General features: G+C 42.4%; 9 non-coding genes across 9 annotated transcripts; all 9 read left to right on the top strand.

Annotated features, from left to right (window-relative positions):
• The first annotated feature begins 419 nt into the window (after window positions 1-419).
• On the top strand, window positions 420-504 carry TRNAR-UCU (transfer RNA arginine (anticodon UCU)). Its single transcript is given in 2 exon segments — window positions 420-456; window positions 469-504. It is a non-coding gene; the product is annotated as a tRNA-Arg (tRNA).
• Window positions 505-1619: 1115 nt separating this feature from the next.
• Window positions 1620-1704, top strand: TRNAR-UCU (transfer RNA arginine (anticodon UCU)). Its single transcript is given in 2 exon segments — window positions 1620-1656; window positions 1669-1704. It is a non-coding gene; the product is annotated as a tRNA-Arg (tRNA).
• Window positions 1705-2819: 1115 nt separating this feature from the next.
• On the top strand, window positions 2820-2904 carry TRNAR-UCU (transfer RNA arginine (anticodon UCU)). The gene is given in 2 exon segments: window positions 2820-2856; window positions 2869-2904. It is a non-coding gene; the product is annotated as a tRNA-Arg (tRNA).
• A 2315-nt stretch (window positions 2905-5219) lies between these two features.
• Window positions 5220-5304, top strand: TRNAR-UCU (transfer RNA arginine (anticodon UCU)). The gene is given in 2 exon segments: window positions 5220-5256; window positions 5269-5304. It is a non-coding gene; the product is annotated as a tRNA-Arg (tRNA).
• Window positions 5305-6419: 1115 nt separating this feature from the next.
• Window positions 6420-6504, top strand: TRNAR-UCU (transfer RNA arginine (anticodon UCU)). The gene is given in 2 exon segments: window positions 6420-6456; window positions 6469-6504. It is a non-coding gene; the product is annotated as a tRNA-Arg (tRNA).
• A 4715-nt stretch (window positions 6505-11219) lies between these two features.
• On the top strand, window positions 11220-11304 carry TRNAR-UCU (transfer RNA arginine (anticodon UCU)). The gene is given in 2 exon segments: window positions 11220-11256; window positions 11269-11304. It is a non-coding gene; the product is annotated as a tRNA-Arg (tRNA).
• Window positions 11305-12419: 1115 nt separating this feature from the next.
• TRNAR-UCU (transfer RNA arginine (anticodon UCU)) lies at window positions 12420-12504 on the top strand. Its single transcript is given in 2 exon segments — window positions 12420-12456; window positions 12469-12504. It is a non-coding gene; the product is annotated as a tRNA-Arg (tRNA).
• A 1115-nt stretch (window positions 12505-13619) lies between these two features.
• TRNAR-UCU (transfer RNA arginine (anticodon UCU)) lies at window positions 13620-13704 on the top strand. The gene is given in 2 exon segments: window positions 13620-13656; window positions 13669-13704. It is a non-coding gene; the product is annotated as a tRNA-Arg (tRNA).
• A 2315-nt stretch (window positions 13705-16019) lies between these two features.
• TRNAR-UCU (transfer RNA arginine (anticodon UCU)) lies at window positions 16020-16104 on the top strand. The gene is given in 2 exon segments: window positions 16020-16056; window positions 16069-16104. It is a non-coding gene; the product is annotated as a tRNA-Arg (tRNA).
• The last annotated feature ends 1017 nt before the right edge of the window (window positions 16105-17121 follow it).

Below are 17121 nucleotides of genomic sequence, written 5' to 3'. Positions count from 1 at the left end.
AACACTTCATCCCATGCTGTCCTCTGGGATTTTCCCATGGACTATCCCATCCTCTCAAATTCCCTACACCAATCTATATGGCTATTTCCCTGTCTGTATGCTTCAGGTGATCCCTGCAAACTCATCTATTCAGGATAGTCTTATCTGCCATCACCTAATTGCTGAGCTCTTCCTTTCTCCAACAACTAATCAACGGTACAAATATTTCTACTTAACATGACCTCCGGTTCCCACTTAAATATCAAAAGATATTGCACTAAGGCACATGCCCAAGCAGGTAAATTTAAATCTTAAACTGTATCTGGACCAGATCTTGAGCTCATCCCTATTATTTAGCAGTGACCATTATTCAATTGTGTTTATTTGTTACGACTTGAATAGTTCCTCAGGCAAGTTCCTCTAACAAAGTCTTCAGAGAGGGCTCTGTGGCGCAATGGATAGCGCATTGGACTTCTAGTTGGTGTAGTAATTCAAAGGTTGTGGGTTCGAGTCCCACCAGAGTCGGTTTTATATAGTCATTCTTCATAGTGATGCTGCTCTAATGCTTTATAAAGTAATGGATTACATTCATAAGGGAGCTTTATTGACGTGGATTTGCTGCACAAGTTAACGATAGAGCCTAGTGGTTTAGGCTTCTCTTGAGAGTTGATATCAGCAAAATTGGAAGTACCCTGTGCAATTCAGAGCAAAGAGAGGGAATGGTAAGCTAACCTGCGTTATATTGTTCCCTTCCCTCATGCCCGGTGCAAGCTGTAATTCTTTATGTACCCTTTTGTCAGCCCCACAACTATTTACTGTCTAAATCTCGCTACCTTCCCCACAATAAGAATTCCAAAGAATGCCCCATTTTTACCAATGACACCACCAAACTTCCACTTCACTCCCGTGATATCTCTCGACTATTGCAACTCCTTACTCTATGGCCTGCCTCTAAACAGACCATTCCCCCTTCAGTCTATCTGATTCGCTACTGCCAGTTGTATCCCCCTTACCAACCATTTACTAGTAGAGGTGTCAGCCACCCGATCTCTGCCAATCTCTCCTTGGCTTCCGTTCTCCCAACAAATCAAATTCAAAATACTAAGGGCATAAAAAGCTTCCCACAACTCTGCCTCTAGCTACATCATTAACCTTATCATATAGTATCAAATAAACCACCCTGTTCTCTGCTTCCAAGAACTCCTGTTCGCTAGCTCCCTCAACAATTCATCCCATGCTGTCCTCTGGGATTTTCCCATGGACTATCCCATCCTCTCAAATTCCCTACACCAATCTATATGGCTATTTCCCTGTCTGTATGCTTCAGGTGATCCCTGCAAACTCATCTATTCAGGATAGTCTTTCCTGCCATCACCTAATTGCTGAGCTCTTCCTTTCTCCAACAACTAATCAACGGTACAAATATTTCTACTTAACATGACCTCCGGTTACCACTTAAATATCAAAAGATATTGCACTAAGGCACATGCCCAAGCAGGTAAATTTAAATCTTAAACTGTATCTGGACCAGATCTTGAGCTCATCCCTATTATTTAGCAGTGACCATTATTCAATTGTGTTTATTTGTTACGACTTGAATAGTTCCTCAGGCAAGTTCCTCTAACAAAGTCTTCAGAGAGGGCTCTGTGGCGCAATGGATAGCGCATTGGACTTCTAGTTGGTGTAGTAATTCAAAGGTTGTGGGTTCGAGTCCCACCAGAGTCGGTTTTATATAGTCATTCTTCATAGTGATGCTGCTCTAATGCTTTATAAAGTAATGGATTACATTCATAAGGGAGCTTTATTGACGTGGATTTGCTGCACAAGTTAACGATAGAGCCTAGTGGTTTAGGCTTCTCTTGAGAGTTGATATCAGCAAAATTGGAAGTACCCTGTGCAATTCAGAGCAAAGAGAGGGAATGGTAAGCTAACCTGCGTTATATTGTTCCCTTCCCTCATGCCCGGTGCAAGCTGTAATTCTTTATGTACCCTTTTGTCAGCCCCACAACTATTTACTGTCTAAATCTCGCTACCTTCCCCACAATAAGAATTCCAAAGAATGCCCCATTTTTACCAATGACACCACCAAACTTCCACTTCACTCCCGTGATATCTCTCGACTATTGCAACTCCTTACTCTATGGCCTGCCTCTAAACAGACCATTCCCCCTTCAGTCTATCTGATTCGCTACTGCCAGTTGTATCCCCCTTACCAACCATTTACTAGTAGAGGTGTCAGCCACCCGATCTCTGCCAATCTCTCCTTGGCTTCCGTTCTCCCAACAAATCAAATTCAAAATACTAAGGGCATAAAAAGCTTCCCACAACTCTGCCTCTAGCTACATCATTAACCTTATCATATAGTATCAAATAAACCACCCTGTTCTCTGCTTCCAAGAACTCCTGTTCGCTAGCTCCCTCAACAATTCATCCCATGCTGTCCTCTGGGATTTTCCCATGGACTATCCCATCCTCTCAAATTCCCTACACCAATCTATATGGCTATTTCCCTGTCTGTATGCTTCAGGTGATCCCTGCAAACTCATCTATTCAGGATAGTCTTTCCTGCCATCACCTAATTGCTGAGCTCTTCCTTTCTCCAACAACTAATCAACGGTACAAATATTTCTACTTAACATGACCTCCGGTTACCACTTAAATATCAAAAGATATTGCACTAAGGCACATGCCCAAGCAGGTAAATTTAAATCTTAAACTGTATCTGGACCAGATCTTGAGCTCATCCCTATTATTTAGCAGTGACCATTATTCAATTGTGTTTATTTGTTACGACTTGAATAGTTCCTCAGGCAAGTTCCTCTAACAAAGTCTTCAGAGAGGGCTCTGTGGCGCAATGGATAGCGCATTGGACTTCTAGTTGGTGTAGTAATTCAAAGGTTGTGGGTTCGAGTCCCACCAGAGTCGGTTTTATATAGTCATTCTTCATAGTGATGCTGCTCTAATGCTTTATAAAGTAATGGATTACATTCATAAGGGAGCTTTATTGACGTGGATTTGCTGCACAAGTTAACGATAGAGCCTAGTGGTTTAGGCTTCTCTTGAGAGTTGATATCAGCAAAATTGGAAGTACCCTGTGCAATTCAGAGCAAAGAGAGGGAATGGTAAGCTAACCTGCGTTATATTGTTCCCTTCCCTTATGCCCGGTGCAAGCTGTAATTCTTTATGTACCCTTTTGTCAGCCCCACAACTATTTACTGTCTAAATCTCGCTACCTTCCCCACAATAAGAATTCCAAAGAATGCCCCATTTTTACCAATGACACCACCAAACTTCCACTTCACTCCCGTGATATCTCTCGACTATTGCAACTCCTTACTCTATGGCCTGCCTCTAAACAGACCATTCCCCCTTCAGTCTATCTGATTCGCTACTGCCAGTTGTATCCCCCTTACCAACCATTTACTAGTAGAGGTGTCAGCCACCCGATCTCTGCCAATCTCTCCTTGGCTTCCGTTCTCCCAACAAATCAAATTCAAAATACTAAGGGCATAAAAAGCTTCCCACAACTCTGCCTCTAGCTACATCATTAACCTTATCATATAGTATCAAATAAACCACCCTGTTCTCTGCTTCCAAGAACTCCTGTTCGATAGCTCCCTCAACACTTCATCCCATGCTGTCCTCTGGGATTTTCCCATGGACTATCCCATCCTCTCAAATTCCCTACACCAATCTATATGGCTATTTCCCTGTCTGTATGCTTCAGGTGATCCCTGCAAACTCATCTATTCAGGATAGTCTTTCCTGCCATCACCTAATTGCTGAGCTCTTCCTTTCTCCAACAACTAATCAACGGTACAAATATTTCTACTTAACATGACCTCCGGTTCCCACTTAAATATCAAAAGATATTGCACTAAGGCACATGCCCAAGCAGGTAAATTTAAATCTTAAACTGTATCTGGACCAGATCTTGAGCTCATCCCTATTATTTAGCAGTGACCATTATTCAATTGTGTTTATTTGTTACGACTTGAATAGTTCCTCAGGCAAGTTCCTCTAACAAAGTCTTCAGAGAGGGCTCTGTGGCGCATTGGATAGCGCATTGGACTTCTAGTTGGTGTAGTAATTCAAAGGTTGTGGGTTTGAGTCCCACCAGAGTCGGTTTTATATAGTCATTCTTCATAGTGATGCTGCTCTAATGCTTTATAAAGTAATGGATTACATTCATAAGGGAGCTTTATTGACGTGGATTTGCTGCACAAGTTAACGATAGAGCCTAGTGGTTTAGGCTTCTCTTGAGAGTTGATATCAGCAAAATTGGAAGTACCCTGTGCAATTCAGAGCAAAGAGAGGGAATGGTAAGCTAACCTGCGTTATATTGTTCCCTTCCCTCATGCCCGGTGCAAGCTGTAATTCTTTATGTACCCTTTTGTCAGCCCCACAACTATTTACTGTCTAAATCTCGCTACCTTCCCCACAATAAGAATTCCAAAGAATGCCCCATTTTTACCAATGACACCACCAAACTTCCACTTCACTCCCGTGATATCTCTCGACTATTGCAACTCCTTACTCTATGGCCTGCCTCTAAACAGACCATTCCCCCTTCAGTCTATCTGATTCGCTACTGCCAGTTGTATCCCCCTTACCAACCATTTACTAGTAGAGGTGTCAGCCACCCGATCTCTGCCAATCTCTCCTTGGCTTCCGTTCTCCCAACAAATCAAATTCAAAATACTAAGGGCATAAAAAGCTTCCCACAACTCTGCCTCTAGCTACATCATTAACCTTATCATATAGTATCAAATAAACCACCCTGTTCTCTGCTTCCAAGAACTCCTGTTCGCTAGCTCCCTCAACACTTCATCCCATGCTGTCCTCTGGGATTTTCCCATGGACTATCCCATCCTCTCAAATTCCCTACACCAATCTATATGGCTATTTCCCTGTCTGTATGCTTCAGGTGATCCCTGCAAACTCATCTATTCAGGATAGTCTTTCCTGCCATCACCTAATTGCTGAGCTCTTCCTTTCTCCAACAACTAATCAACGGTACAAATATTTCTACTTAACATGACCTCCGGTTCCCACTTAAATATCAAAAGATATTGCACTAAGGCACATGCCCAAGCAGGTAAATTTAAATCTTAAACTGTATCTGGACCAGATCTTGAGCTCATCCCTATTATTTAGCAGTGACCATTATTCAATTGTGTTTATTTGTTACGACTTGAATAGTTCCTCAGGCAAGTTCCTCTAACAAAGTCTTCAGAGAGGGCTCTGTGGCGCATTGGATAGCGCATTGGACTTCTAGTTGGTGTAGTAATTCAAAGGTTGTGGGTTCGAGTCCCACCAGAGTCGGTTTTATATAGTCATTCTTCATAGTGATGCTGCTCTAATGCTTTATAAAGTAATGGATTACATTCATAAGGGAGCTTTATTGACGTGGATTTGCTGCACAAGTTAACGATAGAGCCTAGTGGTTTAGGCTTCTCTTGAGAGTTGATATCAGCAAAATTGGAAGTACCCTGTGCAATTCAGAGCAAAGAGAGGGAATGGTAAGCTAACCTGCGTTATATTGTTCCCTTCCCTCATGCCCGGTGCAAGCTGTAATTCTTTATGTACCCTTTTGTCAGCCCCACAACTATTTACTGTCTAAATCTCGCTACCTTCCCCACAATAAGAATTCCAAAGAATGCCCCATTTTTACCAATGACACCACCAAACTTCCACTTCACTCCCGTGATATCTCTCGACTATTGCAACTCCTTACTCTATGGCCTGCCTCTAAACAGACCATTCCCCCTTCAGTCTATCTGATTCGCTACTGCCAGTTGTATCCCCCTTACCAACCATTTACTAGTAGAGGTGTCAGCCACCCGATCTCTGCCAATCTCTCCTTGGCTTCCGTTCTCCCAACAAATCAAATTCAAAATACTAAGGGCATAAAAAGCTTCCCACAACTCTGCCTCTAGCTACATCATTAACCTTATCATATAGTATCAAATAAACCACCCTGTTCTCTGCTTCCAAGAACTCCTGTTCGCTAGCTCCCTCAACACTTCATCCCATGCTGTCCTCTGGGATTTTCCCATGGACTATCCCATCCTCTCAAATTCCCTACACCAATCTATATGGCTATTTCCCTGTCTGTATGCTTCAGGTGATCCCTGCAAACTCATCTATTCAGGATAGTCTTTCCTGCCATCACCTAATTGCTGAGCTCTTCCTTTCTCCAACAACTAATCAACGGTACAAATATTTCTACTTAACATGACCTCCGGTTCCCACTTAAATATCAAAAGATATTGCACTAAGGCACATGCCCAAGCAGGTAAATTTAAATCTTAAACTGTATCTGGACCAGATCTTGAGCTCATCCCTATTATTTAGCAGTGACCATTATTCAATTGTGTTTATTTGTTACGACTTGAATAGTTCCTCAGGCAAGTTCCTCTAACAAAGTCTTCAGAGAGGGCTCTGTGGCGCATTGGATAGCGCATTGGACTTCTAGTTGGTGTAGTAATTCAAAGGTTGTGGGTTCGAGTCCCACCAGAGTCAGTTTTATATAGTCATTCTTCATAGTGATGCTGCTCTAATGCTTTATAAAGTAATGGATTACATTCATAAGGGAGCTTTATTGACGTGGATTTGCTGCACAAGTTAACGATAGAGCCTAGTGGTTTAGGCTTCTCTTGAGAGTTGATATCAGCAAAATTGGAAGTACCCTGTGCAATTCAGAGCAAAGAGAGGGAATGGTAAGCTAACCTGCGTTATATTGTTCCCTTCCCTCATGCCCGGTGCAAGCTGTAATTCTTTATGTACCCTTTTGTCAGCCCCACAACTATTTACTGTCTAAATCTCGCTACCTTCCCCACAATAAGAATTCCAAAGAATGCCCCATTTTTACCAATGACACCACCAAACTTCCACTTCACTCCCGTGATATCTCTCGACTATTGCAACTCCTTACTCTATGGCCTGCCTCTAAACAGACCATTCCCCCTTCAGTCTATCTGATTCGCTACTGCCAGTTGTATCCCCCTTACCAACCATTTACTAGTAGAGGTGTCAGCCACCCGATCTCTGCCAATCTCTCCTTGGCTTCCGTTCTCCCAACAAATCAAATTCAAAATACTAAGGGCATAAAAAGCTTCCCACAACTCTGCCTCTAGCTACATCATTAACCTTATCATATAGTATCAAATAAACCACCCTGTTCTCTGCTTCCAAGAACTCCTGTTCGATAGCTCCCTCAACACTTCATCCCATGCTGTCCTCTGGGATTTTCCCATGGACTATCCCATCCTCTCAAATTCCCTACACCAATCTATATGGCTATTTCCCTGTCTGTATGCTTCAGGTGATCCCTGCAAACTCATCTATTCAGGATAGTCTTTCCTGCCATCACCTAATTGCTGAGCTCTTCCTTTCTCCAACAACTAATCAACGGTACAAATATTTCTACTTAACATGACCTCCGGTTCCCACTTAAATATCAAAAGATATTGCACTAAGGCACATGCCCAAGCAGGTAAATTTAAATCTTAAACTGTATCTGGACCAGATCTTGAGCTCATCCCTATTATTTAGCAGTGACCATTATTCAATTGTGTTTATTTGTTACGACTTGAATAGTTCCTCAGGCAAGTTCCTCTAACAAAGTCTTCATAGAGGGCTCTGTGGCGCATTGGATAGCGCATTGGACTTCTAGTTGGTGTAGTAATTCAAAGGTTGTGGGTTTGAGTCCCACCAGAGTCGGTTTTATATAGTCATTCTTCATAGTGATGCTGCTCTAATGCTTTATAAAGTAATGGATTACATTCATAAGGGAGCTTTATTGACGTGGATTTGCTGCACAAGTTAACGATAGAGCCTAGTGGTTTAGGCTTCTCTTGAGAGTTGATATCAGCAAAATTGGAAGTACCCTGTGCAATTCAGAGCAAAGAGAGGGAATGGTAAGCTAACCTGCGTTATATTGTTCCCTTCCCTCATGCCCGGTGCAAGCTGTAATTCTTTATGTACCCTTTTGTCAGCCCCACAACTATTTACTGTCTAAATCTCGCTACCTTCCCCACAATAAGAATTCCAAAGAATGCCCCATTTTTACCAATGACACCACCAAACTTCCACTTCACTCCTGTGATATCTCTCGACTATTGCAACTCCTTACTCTATGGCCTGCCTCTAAACAGACCATTCCCCCTTCAGTCTATCTGATTCGCTACTGCCAGTTGTATCCCCCTTACCAACCATTTACTAGTAGAGGTGTCAGCCACCCGATCTCTGCCAATCTCTCCTTGGCTTCCGTTCTCCCAACAAATCAAATTCAAAATACTAAGGGCATAAAAAGCTTCCCACAACTCTGCCTCTAGCTACATCATTAACCTTATCATATAGTATCAAATAAACCACCCTGTTCTCTGCTTCCAAGAACTCCTGTTCGATAGCTCCCTCAACACTTCATCCCATGCTGTCCTCTGGGATTTTCCCATGGACTATCCCATCCTCTCAAATTCCCTACACCAATCTATATGGCTATTTCCCTGTCTGTATGCTTCAGGTGATCCCTGCAAACTCATCTATTCAGGATAGTCTTTCCTGCCATCACCTAATTGCTGAGCTCTTCCTTTCTCCAACAACTAATCAACGGTACAAATATTTCTACTTAACATGACCTCCGGTTCCCACTTAAATATCAAAAGATATTGCACTAAGGCACATGCCCAAGCAGGTAAATTTAAATCTTAAACTGTATCTGGACCAGATCTTGAGCTCATCCCTATTATTTAGCAGTGACCATTATTCAATTGTGTTTATTTGTTACGACTTGAATAGTTCCTCAGGCAAGTTCCTCTAACAAAGTCTTCAGAGAGGGCTCTGTGGCGCATTGGATAGCGCATTGGACTTCTAGTTGGTGTAGTAATTCAAAGGTTGTGGGTTTGAGTCCCACCAGAGTCGGTTTTATATAGTCATTCTTCATAGTGATGCTGCTCTAATGCTTTATAAAGTAATGGATTACATTCATAAGGGAGCTTTATTGACGTGGATTTGCTGCACAAGTTAACGATAGAGCCTAGTGGTTTAGGCTTCTCTTGAGAGTTGATATCAGCAAAATTGGAAGTACCCTGTGCAATTCAGAGCAAAGAGAGGGAATGGTAAGCTAACCTGCGTTATATTGTTCCCTTCCCTCATGCCCGGTGCAAGCTGTAATTCTTTATGTACCCTTTTGTCAGCCCCACAACTATTTACTGTCTAAATCTCGCTACCTTCCCCACAATAAGAATTCCAAAGAATGCCCCATTTTTACCAATGACACCACCAAACTTCCACTTCACTCCTGTGATATCTCTCGACTATTGCAACTCCTTACTCTATGGCCTGCCTCTAAACAGACCATTCCCCCTTCAGTCTATCTGATTCGCTACTGCCAGTTGTATCCCCCTTACCAACCATTTACTAGTAGAGGTGTCAGCCACCCGATCTCTGCCAATCTCTCCTTGGCTTCCGTTCTCCCAACAAATCAAATTCAAAATACTAAGGGCATAAAAAGCTTCCCACAACTCTGCCTCTAGCTACATCATTAACCTTATCATATAGTATCAAATAAACCACCCTGTTCTCTGCTTCCAAGAACTCCTGTTCGCTAGCTCCCTCAACACTTCATCCCATGCTGTCCTCTGGGATTTTCCCATGGACTATCCCATCCTCTCAAATTCCCTACACCAATCTATATGGCTATTTCCCTGTCTGTATGCTTCAGGTGATCCCTGCAAACTCATCTATTCAGGATAGTCTTTCCTGCCATCACCTAATTGCTGAGCTCTTCCTTTCTCCAACAACTAATCAACGGTACAAATATTTCTACTTAACATGACCTCCGGTTCCCACTTAAATATCAAAAGATATTGCACTAAGGCACATGCCCAAGCAGGTAAATTTAAATCTTAAACTGTATCTGGACCAGATCTTGAGCTCATCCCTATTATTTAGCAGTGACCATTATTCAATTGTGTTTATTTGTTACGACTTGAATAGTTCCTCAGGCAAGTTCCTCTAACAAAGTCTTCAGAGAGGGCTCTGTGGCGCATTGGATAGCGCATTGGACTTCTAGTTGGTGTAGTAATTCAAAGGTTGTGGGTTTGAGTCCCACCAGAGTCGGTTTTATATAGTCATTCTTCATAGTGATGCTGCTCTAATGCTTTATAAAGTAATGGATTACATTCATAAGGGAGCTTTATTGACGTGGATTTGCTGCACAAGTTAACGATAGAGCCTAGTGGTTTAGGCTTCTCTTGAGAGTTGATATCAGCAAAATTGGAAGTACCCTGTGCAATTCAGAGCAAAGAGAGGGAATGGTAAGCTAACCTGCGTTATATTGTTCCCTTCCCTCATGCCCGGTGCAAGCTGTAATTCTTTATGTACCCTTTTGTCAGCCCCACAACTATTTACTGTCTAAATCTCGCTACCTTCCCCACAATAAGAATTCCAAAGAATGCCCCATTTTTACCAATGACACCACCAAACTTCCACTTCACTCCCGTGATATCTCTCGACTATTGCAACTCCTTACTCTATGGCCTGCCTCTAAACAGACCATTCCCCCTTCAGTCTATCTGATTCGCTACTGCCAGTTGTATCCCCCTTACCAACCATTTACTAGTAGAGGTGTCAGCCACCCGATCTCTGCCAATCTCTCCTTGGCTTCCGTTCTCCCAACAAATCAAATTCAAAATACTAAGGGCATAAAAAGCTTCCCACAACTCTGCCTCTAGCTACATCATTAACCTTATCATATAGTATCAAATAAACCACCCTGTTCTCTGCTTCCAAGAACTCCTGTTCGCTAGCTCCCTCAACACTTCATCCCATGCTGTCCTCTGGGATTTTCCCATGGACTATCCCATCCTCTAAAATTCACTACACCAATCTATATGGCTATTTCCCTGTCTGTATGCTTCAGGTGATCCCTGCAAACTCATCTATTCAGGATAGTCTTTCCTGCCATCACCTAATTGCTGAGCTCTTCCTTTCTCCAACAACTAATCAACGGTACAAATATTTCTACTTAACATGACCTCCGGTTCCCACTTAAATATCAAAAGATATTGCACTAAGGCACATGCCCAAGCAGGTAAATTTAAATCTTAAACTGTATCTGGACCAGATCTTGAGCTCATCCCTATTATTTAGCAGTGACCATTATTCAATTGTGTTTATTTGTTACGACTTGAATAGTTCCTCAGGCAAGTTCCTCTAACAAAGTCTTCATAGAGGGCTCTGTGGCGCATTGGATAGCGCATTGGACTTCTAGTTGGTGTAGTAATTCAAAGGTTGTGGGTTCGAGTCCCACCAGAGTCGGTTTTATATAGTCATTCTTCATAGTGATGCTGCTCTAATGCTTTATAAAGTAATGGATTACATTCATAAGGGAGCTTTATTGATGTGGATTTGCTGCACAAGTTAACGATAGAGCCTAGTGGTTTAGGCTTCTCTTGAGAGTTGATATCAGCAAAATTGGAAGTACCCTGTGCAATTCAGAGCAAAGAGAGGGAATGGTAAGCTAACCTGCGTTATATTGTTCCCTTCCCTCATGCCCGGTGCAAGCTGTAATTCTTTATGTACCCTTTTGTCAGCCCCACAACTATTTACTGTCTAAATCTCGCTACCTTCCCCACAATAAGAATTCCAAAGAATGCCCCATTTTTACCAATGACACCACCAAACTTCCACTTCACTCCCGTGATATCTCTCGACTATTGCAACTCCTTACTCTATGGCCTGCCTCTAAACAGACCATTCGCCCTTCAGTCTATCTGATTCGCTACTGCCAGTTGTATCCCCCTTACCAACCATTTACTAGTAGAGGTGTCAGCCACCCGATCTCTGCCAATCTCTCCTTGGCTTCCGTTCTCCCAACAAATCAAATTCAAAATACTAAGGGCATAAAAAGCTTCCCACAACTCTGCCTCTAGCTACATCATTAACCTTATCATATAGTATCAAATAAACCACCCTGTTCTCTGCTTCCAAGAACTCCTGTTCGATAGCTCCCTCAACACTTCATCCCATGCTGTCCTCTGGGATTTTCCCATGGACTATCCCATCCTCTCAAATTCCCTACACCAATCTATATGGCTATTTCCCTGTCTGTATGCTTCAGGTGATCCCTGCAAACTCATCTATTCAGAATAGTCTTTCCTGCCATCACCTAATTGCTGAGCTCTTCCTTTCTCCAACAACTAATCAACGGTACAAATATTTCTACTTAACATGACCTCCGGTTCCCACTTAAATATCAAAAGATATTGCACTAAGGCACATGCCCAAGCAGGTAAATTTAAATCTTAAACTGTATCTGGACCAGATCTTGAGCTCATCCCTATTATTTAGCAGTGACCATTATTCAATTGTGTTTATTTGTTACGACTTGAATAGTTCCTCAGGCAAGTTCCTCTAACAAAGTCTTCAGAGAGGGCTCTGTGGCGCAATGGATAGCGCATTGGACTTCTAGTTGGTGTAGTAATTCAAAGGTTGTGGGTTTGAGTCCCACCAGAGTCGGTTTTATATAGTCATTCTTCATAGTGATGCTGCTCTAATGCTTTATAAAGTAATGGATTACATTCATAAGGGAGCTTTATTAACGTGGATTTGCTGCACAAGTTAACGATAGAGCCTAGTGGTTTAGGCTTCTCTTGAGAGTTGATATCAGCAAAATTGGAAGTACCCTGTGCAATTCAGAGCAAAGAGAGGGAATGGTAAGCTAACCTGCGTTATATTGTTCCCTTCCCTCATGCCCGGTGCAAGCTGTAATTCTTTATGTACCCTTTTGTCAGCCCCACAACTATTTACTGTCTAAATCTCGCTACCTTCCCCACAATAAGAATTCCAAAGAATGCCCCATTTTTACCAATGACACCACCAAACTTCCACTTCACTCCTGTGATATCTCTCGACTATTGCAACTCCTTACTCTATGGCCTGCCTCTAAACAGACCATTCCCCCTTCAGTCTATCTGATTCGCTACTGCCAGTTGTATCCCCCTTACCAACCATTTACTAGTAGAGGTGTCAGCCACCCGATCTCTGCCAATCTCTCCTTGGCTTCCGTTCTCCCAACAAATCAAATTCAAAATACTAAGGGCATAAAAAGCTTCCCACAACTCTGCCTCTAGCTACATCATTAACCTTATCATATAGTATCAAATAAACCACCCTGTTCTCTGCTTCCAAGAACTCCTGTTCGATAGCTCCCTCAACACTTCATCCCATGCTGTCCTCTGGGATTTTCCCATGGACTATCCCATCCTCTCAAATTCCCTACACCAATCTATATGGCTATTTCCCTGTCTGTATGCTTCAGGTGATCCCTGCAAACTCATCTATTCAGGATAGTCTTTCCTGCCATCACCTAATTGCTGAGCTCTTCCTTTCTCCAACAACTAATCAACGGTACAAATATTTCTACTTAACATGACCTCCGGTTCCCACTTAAATATCAAAAGATATTGCACTAAGGCACATGCCCAAGCAGGTAAATTTAAATCTTAAACTGTATCTGGACCAGATCTTGAGCTCATCCCTATTATTTAGCAGTGACCATTATTCAATTGTGTTTATTTGTTACGACTTGAATAGTTCCTCAGGCAAGTTCCTCTAACAAAGTCTTCAGAGAGGGCTCTGTGGCGCAATGGATAGCGCATTGGACTTCTAGTTGGTGTAGTAATTCAAAGGTTGTGGGTTCGAGTCCCACCAGAGTCGGTTTTATATAGTCATTCTTCATAGTGATGCTGCTCTAATGCTTTATAAAGTAATGGATTACATTCATAAGGGAGCTTTATTGATGTGGATTTGCTGCACAAGTTAACGATAGAGCCTAGTGGTTTAGGCTTCTCTTGAGAGTTGATATCAGCAAAATTGGAGTTACCCTGTGCAATTCAGAGCAAAGAGAGGGAATGGTAAGCTAACCTGCGTTATATGGTTCCCTTCGCTCATGCCCGGTGCAAGCTGTAATTCTTTATGTACCCTTTTGTCAGCCCCACAACTATTTACTGTCTAAATCTTACTGCCTTCACCACAATAAGAATTCCAAAGAATGCCCCATTTTTACCAATGACACCACCAAACTTCCACTTCACTCCCGTGATATCTCTCGACTATTGCAACTCCTTACTCTATGGCCTGCCTCTAAACAGACCATTCGCCCTTCAGTCTATCTGATTCGCTACTGCCAGTTGTATCCCCCTTACCAACCATTTACTAGTAGAGGTGTCAGCCACCCGATCTCTGCCAATCTCTCCTTGGCTTCCGTTCTCCCAACAAATCAAATTCAAAATACTAAGGGCATAAAAAGCTTCCCACAACTCTGCCTCTAGCTACATCATTAACCTTATCATATAGTATCAAATAAACCACCCTGTTCTCTGCTTCCAAGAACTCCTGTTCGCTAGCTCCCTCAACACTTCATCCCATGCTGTCCTCTGGGATTTTCCCATGGACTATCCCATCCTCTCAAATTCCCTACACCAATCTATATGGCTATTTCCCTGTCTGTATGCTTCAGGTGATCCCTGCAAACTCATCTATTCAGGATAGTCTTTCCTGCCATCACCTAATTGCTGAGCTCTTCCTTTCTCCAACAACTAATCAACGGTACAAATATTTCTACTTAACATGACCTCCGGTTCCCACTTAAATATCAAAAGATATTGCACTAAGGCACATGCCCAAGCAGGTAAATTTAAATCTTAAACTGTATCTGGACCAGATCTTGAGCTCATCCCTATTATTTAGCAGTGACCATTATTCAATTGTGTTTATTTGTTACGACTTGAATAGTTCCTCAGGCAAGTTCCTCTAACAAAGTCTTCAGAGAGGGCTCTGTGGCGCATTGGATAGCGCATTGGACTTCTAGTTGGTGTAGTAATTCAAAGGTTGTGGGTTTGAGTCCCACCAGAGTCGGTTTTATATAGTCATTCTTCATAGTGATGCTGCTCTAATGCTTTATAAAGTAATGGATTACATTCATAAGGGAGCTTTATTGACGTGGATTTGCTGCACAAGTTAACGATAGAGCCTAGTGGTTTAGGCTTCTCTTGAGAGTTGATATCAGCAAAATTGGAAGTACCCTGTGCAATTCAGAGCAAAGAGAGGGAATGGTAAGCTAACCTGCGTTATATTGTTCCCTTCCCTCATGCCCGGTGCAAGCTGTAATTCTTTATGTACCCTTTTGTCAGCCCCACAACTATTTACTGTCTAAATCTCGCTACCTTCCCCACAATAAGAATTCCAAAGAATGCCCCATTTTTACCAATGACACCACCAAACTTCCACTTCACTCCCGTGATATCTCTCGACTATTGCAACTCCTTACTCTATGGCCTGCCTCTAAACAGACCATTCCCCCTTCAGTCTATCTGATTCGCTACTGCCAGTTGTATCCCCCTTACCAACCATTTACTAGTAGAGGTGTCAGCCACCCGATCTCTGCCAATCTCTCCTTGGCTTCCGTTCTCCCAACAAATCAAATTCAAAATACTAAGGGCATAAAAAGCTTCCCACAACTCTGCCTCTAGCTACATCATTAACCTTATCATATAGTATCAAATAAACCACCCTGTTCTCTGCTTCCAAGAACTCCTGTTCGCTAGCTCCCTCAACACTTCATCCCATGCTGTCCTCTGGGATTTTCCCATGGACTATCCCATCCTCTCAAATTCCCTACACCAATCTATATGGCTATTTCCCTGTCTGTATGCTTCAGGTGATCCCTGCAAACTCATCTATTCAGGATAGTCTTTCCTGCCATCACCTAATTGCTGAGCTCTTCCTTTCTCCAACAACTAATCAACGGTACAAATATTTCTACTTAACATGACCTCCGGTTCCCACTTAAATATCAAAAGATATTGCACTAAGGCACATGCCCAAGCAGGTAAATTTAAATCTTAAACTGTATCTGGACCAGATCTTGAGCTCATCCCTATTATTTAGCAGTGACCATTATTCAATTGTGTTTATTTGTTACGACTTGAATAGTTCCTCAGGCAAGTTCCTCTAACAAAGTCTTCAGAGAGGGCTCTGTGGCGCAATGGATAGCGCATTGGACTTCTAGTTGGTGTAGTAATTCAAAGGTTGTGGGTTCGAGTCCCACCAGAGTCGGTTTTATATAGTCATTCTTCATAGTGATGCTGCTCTAATGCTTTATAAAGTAATGGATTACATTCATAAGGGAGCTTTATTGATGTGGATTTGCTGCACAAGTTAACGATAGAGCCTAGTGGTTTAGGCTTCTCTTGAGAGTTGATATCAGCAAAATTGGAAGTACCCTGTGCAATTCAGAGCAAAGAGAGGGAATGGTAAGCTAACCTGCGTTATATTGTTCCCTTCCCTCATGCCCGGTGCAAGCTGTAATTCTTTATGTACCCTTTTGTCAGCCCCACAACTATTTACTGTCTAAATCTCGCTACCTTCCCCACAATAAGAATTCCAAAGAATGCCCCATTTTTACCAATGACACCACCAAACTTCCACTTCACTCCCGTGATATCTCTCGACTATTGCAACTCCTTACTCTATGGCCTGCCTCTAAACAGACCATTCCCCCTTCAGTCTATCTGATTCGCTACTGCCAGTTGTATCCCCCTTACCAACCATTTACTAGTAGAGGTGTCAGCCACCCGATCTCTGCCAATCTCTCCTTGGCTTCCGTTCTCCCAACAAATCAAATTCAAAATACTAAGGGCATAAAAAGCTTCCCACAACTCTGCCTCTAGCTACATCATTAACCTTATCATATAGTATCAAATAAACCACCCTGTTCTCTGCTTCCAAGAACTCCTGTTCGCTAGCTCCCTCAACACTTCATCCCATGCTGTCCTCTGGGATTTTCCCATGGACTATCCCATCCTCTCAAATTCCCTACACCAATCTATATGGCTATTTCCCTGTCTGTATGCTTCAGGTGATCCCTGCAAACTCATCTATTCAGGATAGTCTTTCCTGCCATCACCTAATTGCTGAGCTCTTCCTTTCTCCAACAACTAATCAACGGTACAAATATTTCTACTTAACATGACCTCCGGTTCCCACTTAAATATCAAAAGATATTGCACTAAGGCACATGCCCAAGCAGGTAAATTTAAATCTTAAACTGTATCTGGACCAGATCTTGAGCTC

This window comes from Lithobates pipiens, unplaced genomic scaffold (genome assembly GCF_037356315.1).
Source record: "Lithobates pipiens isolate NorthernLeopardFrog02 unplaced genomic scaffold, aLitPip1_a1.2 Scaffold_13, whole genome shotgun sequence".
NCBI lineage: Eukaryota > Metazoa > Chordata > Amphibia > Anura > Ranidae > Lithobates > Lithobates pipiens.
The sequence above is the reverse complement of the archived record's forward strand: the minus strand, read 5'-3'. Positions and strand labels throughout refer to the sequence as shown.